This window comes from Pavona decussata, unplaced genomic scaffold, assembly GCF_977016875.1.
Source record: "Pavona decussata unplaced genomic scaffold, jaPavDecu1.1 SCAFFOLD_136, whole genome shotgun sequence".
Taxonomy (NCBI): Eukaryota; Metazoa; Cnidaria; class Anthozoa; order Scleractinia; family Agariciidae; genus Pavona; species Pavona decussata.
This window is the reverse complement of record NW_028145549.1, coordinates 685,543-706,043: the sequence shown is the minus strand read 5'-3', so window position 1 is coordinate 706,043 and position 20,501 is coordinate 685,543. Positions and strand designations below refer to the sequence as shown.

The following is a 20,501-nucleotide window of genomic DNA, read 5'->3' as shown; positions in this document are numbered from 1 at the left end:
AAACGCGCCTTACGCGCGTACGCGCATGCGTGTAACTGGTCAGGATCGCGCGTGGAGAAATTGAAAGTTTTTTCTACCCGTTTAAAATGGCGTCCAAATTTTAATTCTGCCAGGGAACATATCCTTAGTGCCCACATTTAAGGAAGTAGACTTTCACAAAGAAAAGGTAATCTTTGAAGAAGACGAAGAAAGTTGTAATAAAAGCATATTGATCACATGACTCTCACGGTAAAGTCAAAAAGGCGCCAAAACGGTGGTGCTGCTTGCGTTGCTACTGTTGAATGAATGATAACAACTCGGAGATATTGCCTGCATTAAGCTTCTCTGTAAATCCGAGGGTAAATAAAGACATGATGATGATTAAAGCTATGAATATATGGTATTGCTCAAACTGATTGCTCTCGCAACTAAACACAGAAGTTTAGAAAGCATTTGTTCGAGGAACTTGTGCTCACCATAAGTATCCCTGTGCAACTGTCCCGATGCCTTCCTTGATAGACCCTGAACAACCGTTAGCATTTGGGAAAAAGCCACGCTTAAAAGAGCTTCCTTCCACATATTTATTTCAAGTGACGGGTGATCGTACGAGTTGTATAATACACCGTGGCTGCTGGTAATGTCTGATGTCAAATGTGTACTGAGATCGTAGTTACAGCTCTTATTATTTTTATGACAATCGATGATTCCCCTGACCAATCACCGCCTTTTTGTCGCTCCCGTTAGTCATTTGTTTATTCTTAATGGCTATATTAAGAAATGAGGAAATGAAACTAAATTAAGTGTCGCGCTTTTTTAATGAATACGGATGTTAAGTGCTATAGTCTTTGTCAAGGATCAGACAAGGCGTGATTGTACGCTCGAAGAAGAGAATTAGTATTCGAACGCGGGTACACGAGATAATGTGTTCTGAGAGTATCATTAGAATTGTCCACACCGAAAATGGTGAATTGCTCTATAGTCGGCCAATCGAAAAACTGAATATATTAACTATAAATGAAACGAAACGAAACTAAAATTAAGTGATGCGTAAACTCGAAACCAGACGGATGTAAAACGCTGATGCTAGCAAAACTAGAATGCTTAAAAAGTTTAACGGTCTGTTCTCTTTTTTCGGCTACTGAACTAGTTTTCCAATTCTAGTTTCCGAAGAACACGTTATATCAGCGGGTTGGTTATTCATATAAGCCTTAAAGCCTTATACACGATTACGGTCAGGACGTATTTGGACGCCCTCGGGAAAAGTGTTGTGGAATTATTAAATGCGAGGTGTGGAATATGTGATGCTCTCCTCTCGTATAGTCATAAACCGCGCAAAAATACCTTTGAACTTGTTAAGAGATCAGTTTCTCTATGTTTGTGTGAGATCACCTAGGAGTCGTTTCGCTGACGTCGGCTTAAGCCAGTTCGCCAACGTCTTAGGTTAGTTCGTCCTACGTCTTAGGCTAGTTCGTCCTATATGTCCGGTTAGACTAGTACGGCAAGGACTTGTTTTTAATAATGTCTCCAATGTACATTGTAATGTGTCAACAAATGACATAAAAAGATGCCTGCGTGAACGTCACCTAGAGCCAGAAGTCAGCCAGTTACGTGAAGTCACGACTGAAATTTCATGAGTATGTGAGGGTTATGTTAGCGAACTACATTAATGCGTTGAGTATAAACAATGTGATTAAAAGAGAATAAAGCTTACCTGTAGTCACATAACGTAAGCGGTAAACCGCGCGCGACTTTTTGTTTAGGAATGTATTCTGTCTGGTAAAGTGAAAAAGTCTCAAGTTTTCGCTTTAGTGAAGTGAGAAAGTCGCACATCCCTTAATGACGACGGTGACGGCAATAACAACGCCGCAAAACAATAGGTTTAATGTGTTTAATGAGCAAACACAATCGCTCTGCACGTTCGTTTTACATTTTGGTATATTTCTTTGCCGTCCTCTGCAAAACAACAACGTGAAATGACCACATTTAAGGTTTTGTGGAGAACGTAAACGCACGACGGTGAATTTTTCATTTTCTTTCTTAACTTGCACGCCACTCCTACCAATTTGGTTCCTGGATATTTCGCCATTTTTGTAAAAGTTGTGCGAGTTGAAATAATCGGGAAGTAGCACAAATGAAATAAAGATATATTTTCGGGTGACGTTTTCGTTGCCGTTGCCGTCGTCGTTGCTTAAGCTCCCTAATCAGCAATATCGAGTACTGCGTGAATTTGTAATGGAACCATTTTAAGACATTGTTGGAAGATTGCTTTGAATAATCACAAAAATATTGAAACGGCTGGTAACTCTATGAGTTTCTCCTTTCGTTACAGTTTCGGGCTTGTTTCTCATTCCGCTTTCCGCACTCCATTGTTCCAGTGGGTTAGCATTCCTGATTTTCGATACATAGGCATAGGGGAATGGATCCGGGCGCGGTCACAATAAATCAAGATGGCGGCGGACTTGCACTGCACGTGAAGGTCATCAACACAAACGAAGTCGAATGGCAGGGGAAATTTGAACGATGTTTTATATATGTAATGGGCAAGAGATAGGTCTGAGAAAAAACTCTGGCATTAGAGCCAAACGTTTCAAGCTTTTTAAAAGCTACATGTACACGGCATGATTTCTATGATTTTGAGGGTCGATGTTTGACTCTTTGATCACTATTGTGTCCTGCCGATATCATGTTTTCTGGCCCGATGGTTAGCACAGTGACTAAGACTGGAAAATTGTGCAAGCCTTGAGATGAGCAAGGACAGAGCAATAGGGTAAGTCAAACCGACTTTCTTTTGTTTTGTTTATTCTTCTATATTGAGCTTTACTTTATAATTAAGCTTATATCATGCAAAGCTAATCTGATGGTCTGTCTTTTAAGTTCATGCTACATGACTAACCTGGCAGTAAAATAATTTTTCAAAATAAGGACAAAATGAGCGTACATTCAAGACTGTTTTACACTATAGGCAATGTTCCATGCAACTTGTCTTGCATTTGGGCAAAATTATATTTTGACGTGTGCCGTGAGTCAATTTGAAGGAAAACGTTTTACGTGATACAATACTGCCTAGTGTAGCATTATATCAAGCTTTAGACAAAAATTGGAGAGGGGCTGAACCACAGTTCAAGTCCACGTCATCAATGCAAAACTTCTGAATAGAGGCCCAGGTGTAGCCAATCGAACAATTGGAATGAAGAATCTGCCGAACCCAATCAAACTCCAATCGTTTGATTGTTTTTTGATTGGTGCACAATCAAACATAATAAATCAAACAGGAACTTTTCGGTGAGTTCGATTACCGAACTCAGGAGTTGTTTTCCAAACTTAATGGAACCAATCGGTCAAGGTCCAAAGCACAGACACCAGTTTGCATTGTTTTTGTAAATGCTCTAGCTGACTTCGGTCCTTTTTGTCGAGTACCTTCAGAGCTGGTCCTCAATCTCCCCCTTTTCCTTCTGACATTTTACTTTTCTCCAATACTAACGGCAAAAGAGCACTCGTGATAGCCTTTGACAACCACTTCGAAAATAATTTTACAGTTTACACTTACAATATTGTATGTTTCACTTGCAGCATCTTTTTCGTGTACACCGGGTGTGCGTGGTTGAAATAGAAACCTACACATACATGTAGCTTATTTGACCACAATGTACTGATGAACCAGTTTGCAATGACAAAGACAAAGCTCTATTAATCTAGAGTTTGATTGTGTTCAATTGGCAAAACATCTGGGTGAGTTTGATTATGTTTGATTGCTAAACCCAATCCAAATCAATGGAGCCAATGAAATAAGATTGAGTTCCATTACCAAATGATCGATTTGCTGTGCCGGGATAGAGGGCAAGTAGGATTATGGTCTACACCTCACGCTCCCCATACCCTGCACTCACACTTCCCCACCCCTCTCTTGGTGTCTCAAACTGCTTAACCTAGGGGGCAGGGGGGTGGACAGCTCGGCTCCAAACCCAAACCCTATTTCAGACCAAAATATGCAATTTTCTGGTACCCTTTCCAGTCAGACCTGGCCTCTAAAATTCATACCAATTTTCTGAGATCTAGGTTCTAGAATCCATATCCATTTTGAGACTTTCAGACAGAAATGGTTCAAATCTATTAACCCCATTTCAGACCAAATTGGCTTAAAAACCACACCTTCTTGTGCCACACAGGGTGTAGTACCCCCTGGGCCACTAAAAAAACAGCAAGGTTATGCAGACAGCTAATCACTGGCATTTGCAGTAGTTACAGTAGTAGCATAAATGTTGCCTGCAATACAAGGCATTTCAACCTGAATGTTAGGGATTTGGGGGCCATATCACCTTCCAGTTAGGCCAGCAGCCAGTCAAGTGTGGTAGGCCACCGGGCATCTCTTAGTCACAGGACTGGAAAATCTATTGTGAGCTGGTACACTGGGCTCTAGACATCTGTAATTCCACTCTAACTAGTATGAGACCCATTTGCCCTCACACCACACCCATGGTTTATTAATTTGTGACCACTAAAGACCAATGGTCTGCAAGAGCACCCACTGCTCTCTTTCATGGTATGTCTCTTGAATTCCTCACACCACCTTGAATTTTGTTTGGCTGCAACACTTTGAAGCCAGGCTGCCCCCCCCCCCCCCCCAAAAAAAAAAAAAAAAAAAACAGCGAGAAATTTGTCAAAATCCCATAATTATTTTACATGATATATGTGGCAACCTTAAGTCCACCTTAAGTATTAAAATTACATTGACTGTGCATCTTTTTAATTCATTGTGAAGCCAAATCTGAATTGAGTTTATTCTGTTGTCTTTGGGTAGGAGGGCAGGGGGTCACTTTTCCCCACTCCCCCCTCCCTCTCTCTCTCTCTCTCCACACCCTCTGAATAGAGTAAGCATCTACTTAGGATTGGGTATATTTCCTCCTGTCTTTTTTTAAATCCAATTATCTTTAGTATAGCTTAATTCTCTCTCTTTCTGTCCTTTCCTCCCATATAACAAAGCAATAAGCGATAAGTAGCTTTTTTAGTCAGTCAGTGTCCTATTTCAGACTTCTAAGAAACAAGTTCTGAAAATTGACAATTGCAGACGATTAAAGCTTGAACTCATACCGTATACATTATGGAGACATAGTTGGAGTGAGGGCACACGCACGCATAAAAAACGGAGAAATAAGCGAAAAAAAAAAAAAAAAAAAAAAACCACACAAGGGAAAAGAATACCTCTGGGAATTTTGCCATGCATGTTAATATTCACACCTAGGCGCATCTCAGTCTGTTTGTGTTTGTTTCAGTGGGTACGTTCACACGTACTTGTGACGAGGCCGGTAATAAATTATTCGGCATCCTTGTTTTAGGGGTGTCCCGAAATACAGACGAATATAGAGTCTTCTTAGTTCTGAGGATTCCAGGTTGGGTAAGTATAACAGTACAGAAGTACTTTCATTTGCTATACCGTATATACATTTGTTTTGTCTGCGTGGCTGACTGAAGGATTAGCCGTGGATAAGCTATGACCTAATCACGTACTCAGATCTCAGTCGGTTCGGGGATGTCGAAATGTGAGATCTCCCTTCCGCCTGACCGTGGGAGATCTGGATACAAGATTAGCTATGACCGTCTGAACCTGATTGCTCATCAAAGTAGGACCTGAGGGGGGGGGGGGGGGAGTGGGTGGGTATCTTGGTATCTTCTGGTAAAAGGGGTGTGATTTTAAGCCAGTGATGCACAGTGAAACGTTGTTCAACATTTGTTGGTGGTGCTTAATAAATGTTGAGCAATGCCATGTTTTCTCTTGCCGTTCAACATGTTGCAAGTGTTGCACATTTGTTTTATCATGAATATCATGAACCTAGCCTGGCCTTAGCTCCCACGGTCTCTTGAAGCTCAGTGGTAGAGCACGGAAGATCTTAGGTTCGACTCTTGATAGGAGCAGTCGGATTTTCTTTTTCCTAGTATCCTGTGTGATTCATTGATTAATACATCATTCTCATGTTGCACGTTGTTAAACGGAATAAAGCCAACATCCTAATTAACAGACACATAAGCATACAACGTGATGCGTTTCGTTTTGAGATTGGGTCAAAGAATTATTGCTGTTTTCATGTGAAATTGGCTTTGGTTTACAAGAGTACCGCGAAAGTGCGTAAAGCGTCTAGACCTCTTTTTATCTTCATACGCAAAACAAAAAAGGGAAGTAACCAAAAACGCCATTTAGAGAACTCAGGGAACTATCACTACGATAAAAAATTCTGAGAAGTATTAAAGAAATCCAGGTTTTCCATCAACTTTGATTTTGGTTTTTAGCTAATGTGGGTTTCTTTTATTTCTGTTAATCTTACATTTTGACCTTGTTTTTCTTTTTAATTTGTCATAAAATGGGGAGACACCTTCTTTAACATTTTCCTATCAGCTTAACTGACAGGGCAGAGTTTGTCAACTTTCGGACAACGGGGTCCTACATTTAGTTAAGCGAGACGCTTGTGAAACTCTCAGGTAATAATTTTTGTTTCCGAGCTTTGAAATCACGTTTATGTACCTGCCAATTCTCATTATGCGCTAGCCTCATCCCTGCGCGGATCGAAAAAAAAAAAAAAGATCTCACGCCTACATGAGTTAACATGCTTGACTGACAATTCCGGACCTCTACAGAAGGCATTCTTGATTCAAAACATAGCACCACAAATGACGCTTTAAGTTGCGCGAACCTCAGTTAAAGTTTTCTTTGGAACTCTTGGGCTATCTTTTGCAACTTCGGAAATCTTTGGACATCTTCGGCAATGCTCCGCAATCATCGCATCGTCTTCGGACATAGTCGGCACTTGTTCAAGTAATGCTGGGATGTCTTCGAAAATCCAGCTAATCAGTGAAGACGAGGATTCGTGCATTTGACTCGTGAAAGGTTGGTTGGTTTTGATAAAGTTGCACGTATTCAGGAAACAAATGATACATTTTGCGAGCAAAACGTACTTTGATGAGAAATAAGATAACCTTAAGGTTCCGGAAGCGATATGTAGACCTTTTTTTTAAACGCAAACGTGCACGTGAGAGCATATAATTTACTTAAAGTGATCATTTCCGTTAGAGGTGATTCGGCCAAGTTCACTCAAGTTCACGATCAGTATGCCATGAAGAGAATATTAGAATGTAAATCTTAGTGCCATTTGCTAAGCTCATTTGAAAATTCTATCCTTGCCATTAGTCTCTGTTTTGTTCAAGTTTATAATTGGAACAAATCGTGAAAATGGTTTTGCAAAATAGAGGGAAGGAAAGAACACCATTTATAAGTAATGCCGCCTTAGTTCCGGAAGATCTTTTATCAGCTTTTAATTATTTTTATAGATGCAAACTTGAGTTAATTAATAACGTACTTAAAGTGATCATTTCCGCTAGAGGGTTGTCATCGATCTTAAGTTCAAACAAAAATTTGGTAATGCCAAGTTCACTCAAGTTCACGATCAATATGTCATGCAGAAAACACTAGAATATACATGTAAATCTGAGGAAAGTTTGTTCAAAGAGGACCCACCTTGTCTGGGGGGGGGGGGGTGGGGGAGGAGTGCGTTTGAAAGTGAGTTTTATCGACACCTGGGGGACGGGGGTGGGGGGTTAAGGTTGGGAACCATTTAGGCAAACCACCCGAGATATGACTCTCAGGGTATTTGCCTCTATTTTATTTAACCAAATGTCAAATGTCATTTTCTCCCTGCCGGCTCAGCAAAACCAAAATAATGAAATTCACTGCAAATGGTTGAGTTTACGTTTAGGCAAAAGTTTGGGTTGAGTTTACGTTTAGGCAAAAGTTTGGGTTATATAGACGTCCTTTTAGAAAGATCATATCGAAACCCAACTGATATATTTATAAAGCTGTGCCTATGTTTAATATCAAATTCTCAGCGATAAACCCTTATGAATAGAGTTTTTAAGTCAATTATCGTTATTGATAGAAACTGTAGATGGTTCACATTATCGATTAATTATCGATTATTAATCGACTCTCAACTTATCAGTCTAGACTCTCAACGTGTTAGTCTGGACTTTCAACTCGCCAGCACTTCCCGAACTCCCAGTAATTTCACTTCCCGTGAAGACTTGGCCACTCAATTGGCCAGGGTTACTGGAAACGCTAATTTTATCAAAGTAACGGAAAATGATTTGAGTGGTTGTCCTGCTGTGAAGGAATTCCCCTTCCCTTGAAAGCAGAAAAAAAGTGAATGTAGCTGGATATGTGATCCTAATTACCATAAAATTTTGCCAACTTTAGCCTTGAATTTCTCCAAGAATTATTGATCATTTGAGAAGCCATATCAAACACTCGAAATTGTGTTTCATCAGATATCCAAACACCTCGAACTCGTTTAAGAAAAAACTCGACTGCGCCTCGTTTTTTCAACCTACTTCTCAGTGTTTCATTCAAGTGAACGCCACTAAGCAGTGTTTTCTCAGCAGTGAAGGATGTAATATACAGCTACTTCCACAAAGGTTGTCCAAAAAAAGTGTAAAAACGTGCGCGACAATGCCGAAAGGTAGTCTGGGAATTACCCAATAAATTTCAATCAAAGCTCAGAATCCATTTATTGGGTATTTCCCAGACTACCTTTCGGCATTGTCGCGCACGCTTTTACACTTTTTTTGGACAACCTTTGTCGAAGTAGCTGTATATTACATCCTTCACTACTGAGAAAACACTGCTTAGTGGCGTTCACTTGAATGATCACACTTCACGATTTTATCCACAGACTCGAAAGCTTGAACCACCTTATACAGCATGACAAGCTGCTCCAGAGGAAATTAAAGTGCTGATAGTAACTTCCAATCGGATGAAACACTCTTCTTTGTGTTTGATATATTACACAAAGCTAACCGGAGTTTGATAAAACCTTCAGCAACAACAAACTTTCAATGCTCGCCGGTGCATACTTTATTATTCCAGTTCAGAAATAACAATACGCGGAAGATATCAGTTTCCAAAAGAACGCAATGCCGCCTATTCCTACAGACCTGGAAACTTTCGGCCAAAAGAACGCAATTCCTCTTATTCTGAGTAAAATGTATTCCGTTTATTGTGCCACGTATCGGGTGCAGTATGAACGAAAATATACTATTCTGGGCCCAGTTGTTCAAAGCCCGATTAAGATTATCCTGGATTAACGTAAACTTTGACTCGAGTTTGATTGCTAACCAAGAAAGTTTCTTCAAAAAGATTTTCGGCCTTCAGTTTTGACTTAGTCTTTTGTTTACCTTTAGCGTGAAATTAGCCTTTAAACCCATTTTAACGAGCGATGATGAAAACCTCGATTAACTTTTAATCGTGGATTAGCGTTAATCGGCTTTCGAACAACCCGGCCCTGTTCATTCCAAAGACGAAAAGAACATGAATACCGCCTACAGTCCATTCTTTTCTTTTTATTTTCGTATCAGTCCGGAATAGTACCAAACGAAGGCGCCCTTAGAAGAAAAGCAAATGGACAAAAAAACAACTGGACGAACAGGATAAGTGAAACTTCTGCTTACAAATCATACATGCATTAATTTACTTGTAAAGATTAGACTTTGCAGATATAACCAACTCTCAAAGACTTTGCCCTACTTGCAGATGTAACCAAATCGAAGATGAGACTCGTTCTATCTTTACTGTGAGAGTTACGTATTCACTAATGTTTAAAACACGTGCTGCTTCTTTTTTGAACGGCTTCAAAAACATTCCTAGAAAAGCGTGTGTCAAGAGAGCTCATAACAATGATGCTTTTGTGAATGTTGGAAATTAACATACAAGAAAAACATTAAACAGTGCATACTAATAAGGAGAAGGTTTTATCGGGTTTTAAAACCACTGCACGTGACGCTTTATCGACCATTTGTTAGGTCAAAGGGCTTATGAATTATTAATGAGTTTTGAATCAACTATTGGTGGTATGTTTTATGATAAAATGGGGACGCATTGAATCTTAAACAATAATCAATAAGGAATTTTAAAAGAGATCATGAATTTTAGTAGCTATTTTAAATACGCACTTAGTTGATGAAGTTTTTTTCGTTTTCTTTTGATTTGCGTGAAAAATCATTATCAATCGTCACGGGTTCATTGTTTAGTTCAGTTTTTGCTTTTGCAACACTGCATTTATTGACAGTCATGCAAATATAGCTTCGTTTTCATGTCCTCAAACTGAGAGATTAAAGGGGAAGTGTCATGGGGTTTTTTGGTATCTTTTGTTAAAAATTATGAAATAAAACCTTCAATCAGCTGCCAAATAATTCTAGAATGACGAGAGGAAAGAAATCAACTCAATTCTTGAAAGGAACAACTCGCGATCTGTTCTAGCGCATTTAAGAAACAAAAATGCGAGAACTTGAAAAACATTAGCCTTATATTTTTCAAGTTTCAATCCATTCCGACCTACTCTGTCTCTGGCCAGATCGAGGAACTATAATCGACAGTTTTCTTGCACTGGGGTGATAATTTTATAACAAACTTGACAATTATTTCTTTGTTTCTGCTGACAGACCAACATTTTTGGGTTTTTGAAATGACAGCAAATTTGCATGATACTTCCCGATGTAGCAGGTCTCATCAGGTCTCACGTGATTAGCTTGCAACCCTTCTAGAAAAGAGTAGAACAAACTGCAGGACAATACCCCCAACCCTAAACACAAGCATGTAAGGATCAAAGCCGAGCCGACAAAACTCGATATGATGGACTTTGACGTCACCAGTTTTGAGAGCAATTGAATTATTCACAATATAATGAATGACTGTGTAGATTTTTCTGTAAGTACGTTTAGCCAGGATTGTAGATTACACCCTAAAAAATTTATTTCAGTTTGCATGAAGAATTTTCATTAAGCGGTGATCATTACTAAGTCAACTTGTCGCCGGTGAGAAAGGCTAAAATCCTCGCGTGCATTCATCGTCCACGTGAAAAATAGGAAGAGGCAAGTCCTTAAAAGATATAATCATACAAGGAAAGATCTAGAGAGACTATTGCTTAGATCCAAGCGCGCGGTGATCATCACTAAGTCAACTAGTAGCCGGTGAGAAAGACTGAAATCCTCGCGTGCATTCATCGTCCACGTGCATTCATCGTCCACGTGAAAAATAGGAAGAGGCAGGTCCTTTAAAGATATAGCCATACAAGGAAAGGTCTAGAGAGACTATTACTTAGACCCAAGCGGTGATCATTGCGAAGTCAACTTGCCGCCAGTGAAAAAGGCTAAAATCCTCGCGTGCATTCATCGTCCACGGTGAAAAATAGGAAGAGGCAGGTCCTTAAAAGCTATAATCATACAAGGAAAGGTCTAGACAGACTATTACTTAGACCCAAGAGGTGATCATTACGAAGTCAAATTGTCGCCGGTGAGAAAGGCTAAAATCCTCGCGTGCATTCATGCACGTGCGTTCGTCGTCCACCACGTGCATTCATCGTCGCACGTGAAGAATATGAAGAGGCAGGTCCTTAAAAGATATAATCATACAAGGAAAGGTCTAAACAGACTATTACTAAGACCCAAGCGGTGATCATCATTAAGTCAACTTGTAGCCGGTGAGAAAGGCTAAAATCCTGTAGTGCATTCATGCACGTCCATTCATCGTCCTCGTGAAAAATAGGAAGAGGCAGGTCCTAAAAAGATATAATCATACAAGGAAAGGTCTAGACAGACTATTACGTAGACCCGATATTCCAACAACCAAAGCGTTTCCATATGTCGGCGATGGTCTTGAATATGTAAGGATTTTATCCGCACACTTAAAACCTACCACCTCCTTGTATAGCATAATAAACTGTACTCTGTAGCAGCTTAGATGTGAAAAATGTATCTAATTATTTGATTCGATCAGGGCGCCATGTAAACGGCTTATTCCAGAAGTTATGTATTAAATTTCCTCGGCCACTCAAGAAATGTTTTTTTTTTAATCCGAAAATTCCTAACGGAGCAGACAATGCCGAAGAAAAGGGTTATATTTTCAATTTGCAAATAATGTATGTATATTATTTATCAACTCATTGTAACACTGTTCAAATATGGTAATGGTGTGCTGTATTCAGCGATACAGTGGAACCTCGATTTAACGAACCCCTATATTACGAACTCCTCGGTATAACGAATGATATTCTCCAGCCCGGCCTTTTGTAAAATGTATGGAAAAGAACCTCGATATAACGAAACCTTGCAACCAATTTCCCTGGTCCCTTGGCATGTAAAAAGGGTCGTTAAATCGAGGTTCCACTGTACAGATATACATAATTTCGTATGTCGGTGAGAAGAACAAATAATGGCCATCTCTAGCTTACCTGTAATAAAACTATCAGTGAAATATGTCGAATGATAAAACAATTATCCTGTAAAATCGCGCTGAATTTAGCTTGACAAGACATGTAGAGACCCTGTAGAGACCAGCCCCGCGATATGTCTAACTCATTCAGGGGTCTGCTTTCGACTTCCTAGGATGTCATCTGTGCATGGACTGCATGTGTGAGAGGTCGCTGGTCCATGTGATAGGAAATGATACATTATGAATCAACATGTTGCGGTTTACATAATCATCAAAATTGATCCTATTTAATCGGATGCCGGCCGGCTCGTGTGTTCTGTGCTTAATTTGAGGAATGTATGGAAAATTAGTCAAAACTTTGCGGTTTGTAAAATTGACGTCATTTGAAACCGGATGGTGTGGGATTGATATTCTTCAATATATCACATGCACACAAACACAGCAAACTTGTTGAAACTTGATTGTCTGGATTTCAAGCACTCATGCACGGTAAATTTTTTGAAGGTTGTAGGCTTTCACTCACTCATTTGCGTCTCACATTAAAAAAAAATTGTCTTCGATATCCCAGTTTGTTGTATTTTCCGAAGGAAATCCTTAAAGAATTTTTAAACCTTGTTTATTTTGTTATAGTGTTATTGCTTGGAGAAAATGAATTTTACTGAGGGTGCGTTGTATTGACCATGTCCCTATTCCGGAATAGGAGTACATACAATCATTTGAAGAAATTCGTCAAAAGAGGTCAGTTTTGGAGTTACTGGAATTGAATACAAAATCGCTGTTAAATCATCATGTGTCAGCGAAAATCAGAGAGAGAAAAGGAAGGAAATAGCGAAACGCAGCCGAAAAGATTCATTTGATATGACCGGAATGAATTAATTAAGCTTCATCTTCCAGTAGGTCGCGCGCTGCGCCAGGTCTGAAAACAGGTAAGGCTGAATTCTAGACGCCAGTTCTTAATACGGGCTACGGAAAACGACATTTTGTCGTGTAATAGGGCCAAAATTTGGAGAAACAGTGACACATGCCCACCAAAAATACCGTGGAGTATCTCCCACCCCCACCCCCTCCCCCCAGTGTAATATACACATTTCAGTTGGTGTGTAAATGCGCTGAGTATCGCTTTAGATGCTATCAAATGTTGCGTCGATATGCTCTCCTCGTGCCTTATACAAGAAGACGTTTAGTTACACGAAGTTGAGAGCGATTGGTGGATTGCAAATGTGATGCCAAGGTCGGTACCTGAAAGACCTCTAATGATTACAAAGCAATTCATTTCTTTACACACTCGTGCGTTGTCTCAACTCTTCTTATAATACAAATTTAGAATTTTGAAATTGCCACTCACGATAATTGTAAGCCACAAGAATAGCCAGGATGAAAAGAGTGAAAACGTACCGTACCATCTGTATATTTTTATTTTATGTCAACCACTTCCAGCAATTGTAAACCGCATAAGAATATATTGCGTGGACTCGATAAAAAATAAACCGACTGTATACTCCGGGTATACTGGTTCTATATATTTTTTAAGTCGGCCCGTGCAGTACTTGTGCAGCAAATCCTGTTAAGCTGTACAGTAGTAATTGGGTGGACGGTGCTAATACAGCTGTGATGTCCATGCAAAGTATTAGGGTGCGTTCGATTGACCCTATTCCGGAATAGGAATACAAACGAAGATGACAAGAAATCCCTCGTAAGAGGTTTTTGAGTCACTGGAGTACAAAATGGCGCTTAAATTATCGTGTATCAGCCAAAGTTTGCACAAATGTCTCCCCAGATGTACTTAAAAAGAGAAATCAAGCAGCATTTCCGCTTTTATTATTCTAGAATATGGTCAATCGAACGCAACCTTAGTTTTTTTTTGATGCGTCGAATACATGCAATTCAAGTCAGTACAGATAGGAATTCAATCTTCACTCTTTTCGATTTGAGGCAGTAGTCAAATCTACTTTCCAGCTCTGAAAAGTAAATGGTATTACTTTTTGTTTGTGTGGTTTGTAGACTGATCTGTTTCGATTTTTGTCACGGGTTGCAGTTATGAATTAGGCCTTATTCTTCCAAATACTTTGGCGGTTCTAAAAACCAGCACAGAGCTTAATCTTTGGACAATTTTCTCATTTATTGTACATGTGCAAGAGGATGGCTTCGAATGACTTTACTGTAGCGCTAATTGGGGACACTATAAATCATTGAAATAAATATACAAACTGGACATAAAATTTGTTAAAAATCCCAACTTGCGAAAGGCGAACCAGTTGGCCTTGGATTTGAAAACGGGGCTGCCGTGAAACAAATCCAAGTGGTCAGAGCGGGACTTGAACCCGGGACCTCCAGTAATGGCCACGCCGCCTCCCAAGAAAAAATAAAATAGAGCAAAGCAAAATAACATAAACGGTAGAAAAAAAGAAGAGCATGTTGGGGCTGGAGGACGTTTATAATTGTTCAACTGTTTAGCGAGACAATTATCACGAAACAAAATAGTAGAAAGCACGCTGGCGAAGTAGGCATCTTAACGTTTTCGCCAGACAATTTAAGAGCACGATATCTGAAACAACTAAATGATATTAAAATTACACACAGCTGGGTGGCTGGAGATTTTGCATTTGAAAATGTTTTGCTAGACAAGATGTACGGAAATCACACTGGGTGCAAAAACAGGCTTCTAAGCAGAACAAAGCTCGATTAAAACACTGACACTGTTTGTGTTCGAACGAAACGTGACCAAAAAAAACACTGTTTTTTTTTTTTTATGCGGTTTAGCTGAAAGACTCAGAAAAGTCATTCAACCATCCTCACTAGCAAAACACCTCTTGATGCCTTAGCGGAATTAAGATATAGGAGGCAAAATTTCGCCTATAGTGTAGGGTAAAAATATTCTACTAGCCGAGGTAGAGCGTGTAACATGGCAAAAGAGAAAAAAGAACCAGAATAATTTACTTCAATTGCAAACGAGATCCCTAGAAAGCTATCCGGTGTTTTAACAAGTTAAAAAATAAAAAAAAAAAAACGGCGCACGACTCATTTCGTGAGAATTTTAGTAGTGAGCGGAATAGGAAATGAATTTGAAGCCGCAATCGTATTTAACATACCTACTTAAAGGTAACTATCGAGGAAACGGCTTGTGTGCATGTTACAATCCTATGATATCGAGAAGAGATAACCTCAATTTTGTTGACCTCTTTTCAGGGCAGACATAATTGCCTAACGAGATGTTTTTGATATTCCTGAGTGCTTGCTTTGTCTGCAAAAAGAAAACGTTACCTCTATTTTTTTAAGCAAATACCGCAAGATCCGCATTACGTAGATTTTACGAAAGGGGATTATTGGTATTAGTTTTGTCATGATTTTGTTTATTTTTGGTTTCTTTTCTCGTTCCGCCCGTACTAAGGAAGACGCACGCATCCCTGAAATTGGGGCCATCAACGCATCGAACGATTGACGCAAAATCGGAGAGAGGTATAGAACAAGGACTTCAGAGAACTCACAAAAGTCCACGAGCCGTTGGTCCTCCATTCAAAGTCTCATTCCGCGTCGTATTTGCTTCCTGTCCAAATGTCGCATAAAATTCGATGTTTGGAGGTCAGACCTCGTAACGAACAGTCCAGGATTCTGCTCACTAAAGTAGCAAGAGTTGTTTATTTAAGTTCTGAAACTCTTTTCGTTGGAGGGAAGCTGTACCTGTAGGATCGATCAAAAATTGATTTGTTCGATGTTTCTGTCACTTTAAAGGAAGCACAGAGATGACGTGTGAAGTTTCTTGTTTGGCACATGTGCAAACTGGGAAGAAATAAAGAAGACTTCAAAGATGCATGGCAGAAACATATATAAAAAAGGAATTTCATGACTTGTCGGAATTAGTCCTATAAAATCCTGTGCCATCCCAATCATTACTCTCGACATCTCGGCGCGCTAATGCTTCTGCTTTTCCCAAGTGTTGCCTGGAACAAGTTCTTGATGTAGCTTCGTGTGTGGCTATTGAATTCATCCTGTTATCCTGTGTGAGGCTAAAATTGTAGTTGCTATCTTTCGGCTGTCAGCTTTTTTTTTTCCATTTTTCTGATTCAGTCATAATTTCATCTGTTAAAACATCTAGGCTGAAATTTCACGCCGTTAGGCACTTGCGTTGAGGGGGGGGGGGGGGAGGGGGCGGGGAGAGGAGAGGGGCATACCTTGGTATACTCACCCACTGGATATAGCTTCGAGCCGTTTTGTCTTGAAATTGGCTCATGGAATTCGCCATTTGTTTGTCGCCTGGTCTGAAATTGGTCATGATCGGCGATAGCACAAAAACAGGCCTGAAATTGGCTCATGGAATTCGCCATTTGTTTGTCGCCTGGTCTGAAATTGGTCATGATCGGTCCCACGCAGTCGGAGTTTTTAGGGGACTCGTTTTACCTAGGCCATGATCGGCGATAGCATAAAAACAGTGATCAGCATAAGGGAAACAGACAGAAAGATTCAAAGCAACCTACGGATATATCAGTTAAGCTTCGTCACAAAATACGATTACCCGCTTCAATCCAGGAACACAAATTTCAGGTCTAAAACCGGGTTTGGATACTAGAGGCCTGGTCTGAAACCGGCCATGGGAACTATCTAACTGGCGTCAAGATATGGAGAACAGGACAGGATACACCCCCCCCCCCCCCCTCCTCAATATTCTGTTGGAGTATTCCTCTGTTTACCTGACCGGATTGCAAATAGATTTTTTGGTTTCTTCTTAGTATAAATGGTTCGAGGTTCTCAACTAGCTCCAGTTGAAGCATTACGGTTGTGTTGTTTCAAGAGGTTTATAAACTCTCCACATACGTTAAAGTATATTTTCAACGGAAATTGAGGAAGCCAATGACCTGCCTGAAGGTTAATCGGATTGCTTTTGGGAGGGGAGGTTAGTGTCAATGGAAGAGATTATTTTCCCTCATCAGAAAAACACCATACTGCTGTCATGATCACCAAAGCGCTTCTTGTCATGGGAAATTTGGGCAAGGAAAGGGATCCGAATTAAATGATTTAAGATCAGTTACAAATATACATACGTGCTTTTAAAACGTAAGTATTTATTGACGCACGATCTTTGGGCCGTTTCCGGCCTGTCATTTGACACTTGTGAACCGTTACATTGATAACCTCGTTGAATCGTAAGTGCCCGACCTGGACTGTGGAATTCGCAGCAGCTAGACCTTGGAGCCGTTTCGTCAAAACGTCTGGCGAAGTTCAGTTCTTCAAATCTGTCTGATTGACATTCCCAAACTCCCCATTTTCTCCACGGTTTTATGCAAACCTCAGCTTGGGACAATTTCGTGAACACTGCCATTTTCGCCAAAATTTCAGTTTTCAACAGTTCGTCAAATTTTGTCCAAACCCTATTCAAAATTTTGCCAAATCCACCGTTTTCTCCATTTTGGTACCGGCAAAGAAAGGGAAATTTGAGATGTTAAACCTTCGTCAAATTTCTTACTTACATAACTACAAGCATTTTTGGACATATCTCAAAGATTTCCAAAATCCGTGATTTTTTCTTACATTAGTCGAGAGAAGGTTTTTTTTTTAAATTGTTATTTTATTTATTTATTTTCGTGGTGTTTCAAAACGCTGTGAAATCCCAAAATGCGAACCCTGAGCTTAAGTAAATTATTTCAAAGGAATTTTTAAAGACTTTTGCTTTTGAAAATTGATTGGCTAATTTGACGAAAATTCAAAAACTTGCTAACGGCTGAAAACAGAAACAATGAAATCTGCAATTCCACGGCGACATACCGATGAGTGGTGCCGGATCACTTGTAGACCTGGATCAGCAAATTATTTCAAATACAAAATACTGACGGCAGACTAATCCTAACGGCGGAGGTGCCAAACTTGGTAGAAATAAAAGGCTAAAATAACTGAAATCTGTTTTAAAAAAATTGCCCGATTTATTTATTTCGGTTTGCAATACAAACCATCCTCGGGGGCTGAACGAAAAAACAGAAACCCTTGCAGAGCGTGGTCTACATTCGAGGGAAGGGGCTTTTATTCCTGTTTTATGGGAGATCATAATCGACTGATTAAATGGTTTACTTGCCGTTAGCTTTTGTGAAAGGTTGTGACACTCAACGTTCTGTTGCAAAACTTTTTTTCCTCGTTCTGGGCGAATGGGGGACTGAAAGGGAGATAGTTCGTCTGCTGATTTATTCCAACTCACAAAACAGTTCTTGTAAGGCTCTAACTGATCGTCTTTTCGCTTTGTAAAAAGCCGCAAAATGAACTTGTCAAATAAAAAAAATAAAAAAAACCATCACATTGATTTCCATTGTCAAATGAAGTTATATTTTGCCACACTCAAAAATCGTGATCATGAAGCGACTCCCCCTGGATGAGATGTTAGCCCATCGCAGGTACCCATTCATACATCTGGCCCCAGTTATTCAAAGAGTGGATAACTTTATCCAGTGGATAAGTACAAATCAGTACTCCAACCAACGGTTTTGGCAAGTTTTCCACACAATCCCTCAAATGCTTCAACAAACGCTTCTACTATATTCACAAATATTGCAGGGCTATAGGGAAATTCTTGTACGCCGGCCGGCTTTTTATCTGCCACATACATACTTATCCAGTGGATAAAATTATCCGCTCTTTGAACAACCAGGGCAGAAGGAGTAAAGGTTCCTCACTGTCAAAAGAAGCCTCTTGACAATGCAGACACCAAACTATTGTAGAGCTAGCGGCCCTTAAGATCGTCTGGTCTATCAACAAATCGCGGCACCAGGGCACTGCATGGGAGAGACCGGATCGAGTTCTACCTCCGCCTCGTGTTCTTTGCGTGATCTCCCGGACAGAATTGTGCAATGGACGTAGCGGTGTTTAAAGTTCACAGTTCACAGTTGGGAAAGATAACGAGCCTAACAAATACGTACAATTAAGAATGTCAGTAAAAATTTATAAGTGCAAATGTACGCCCATTGAGCTATTTTCTACTGTTTTCTTCCTTTTTCCAGCTGTAAACAACACTACAGGCGTGATGATGGTACCGCCAAAAGCTAGATTGACGTATGGTAATCCCCCATCAGTTTTTTGTTGTTTTGAATACCAGTTAACTGAAGAAAATGCAGTAGCATTTTATCAGCTGGTTCTGGATTTTGAGCATTTGCACCTGAATTACATGCTTTTTTGTTCGTTTTGTTTTTAAATACGAAACTCTCTTACTCTCTCTTTCTTCCTTCACCCACAGCGCTTATTTTTGTTGTACAAACAAATTATTGCTGCCAGATGTTTGTCAAAGATTTTTTTAGATTGCACACGTCATCCGGTTGTATGTCCGTGGCGGAGGGGAGGGGGAGGTTGGAGGGGTTGGGGGGTTACTCCCCTATGTGAGCTGTAAAGCTATTAGCCTCCCCCGCAGTCGTTTTCAGGGGACTCGAATTACCTCCTCCCCCTCCCCTTTGTGGGGAGGAGGTAATACGAGTCCCCTAAAAACGACTGCGTGGGAGGCTAGCGTCAGTGATGACATTTCAATTTCTTCATATTTACTGAGACTGGAGTAAATTGATTGACACTGGGAACTGTTGTGATAAAGTCCACAAAAGAATTGTAAGAAGTGGTTTTAGCGGTGTTCTCGTTTGATAGCTTATGACTAATATGTAATTCAATGTATCCACTATATCAGCGGGATTTCAATTCGTTATACTGCGGAATCTGTGTTTGCCTTTAGTTTATTTTTGGCGTCCCTCGCGACCGATTCTTCGCTTTCCATCCGATTGATAGCCGTTCCGTATCTAGCCTAGTTCGTAGGACCACTAGACCTGTTTGCTATTTTAAATTTTGTAGTCGCGATGAAGGCCATGTTCAATCAATCAATCAATCAATCAATCAATCAATCAATCAATCAATCAATCAATCAATCAATCAATCAATCAATCAATCAATCAATCAATCAATCAATCAATCAATCAGTCAAGTCTCTTTGGGTAATCTGTGGTTGTATCAGAATTACCAGGAAGGGAATAAAGTTTAGATTAAATTTTTAAGTCGCAGCTTTGGCACTTTCATCTGGATAGCGTAACTTAATTGTCAAAGCACAGCAATTCAGTACACTGCGGAAAGACTCGACTGGGGCTTTTCTCCAGGGGAGTTCAGTTCTATATAAGCTATATAGGTATGTGCGGACAAAAAAGGTTATGGATTGCGTTTTGGTCTGAAAGGATTTTTCTGAAAAGGGTGTGGATTCTAGAAACCAGGTATGAAATGGGTACGACGTTTAGAGGCCAGGTCCCAACAAGTCTAACAGACAATAACA

At 40.0% G+C, this 20,501-nt stretch overlaps 2 long non-coding RNA genes across 2 annotated transcripts; one reads left to right on the top strand and one right to left on the bottom strand.

Moving 5' to 3' along the window:
* The first annotated feature begins 2,422 nt into the window (after positions 1 to 2,422).
* LOC146467433 (uncharacterized) lies at positions 2,423 to 16,062 on the top strand. The gene is made up of 4 exons (XR_014867742.1): positions 2,423 to 2,746; positions 3,550 to 3,708; positions 5,313 to 5,371; positions 15,956 to 16,062. It is a non-coding gene; the product is annotated as an uncharacterized LOC146467433 (long non-coding RNA).
* On the bottom strand, positions 9,338 to 12,390 carry LOC146467434 (uncharacterized). Its single transcript, XR_014867743.1, has 2 exons — positions 12,246 to 12,390; positions 9,338 to 11,573 (listed from the first exon to the last, which is right to left on the bottom strand). It is a non-coding gene; the product is annotated as an uncharacterized LOC146467434 (long non-coding RNA).
* Positions 16,063 to 20,501: the final 4,439 nt, after the last annotated feature.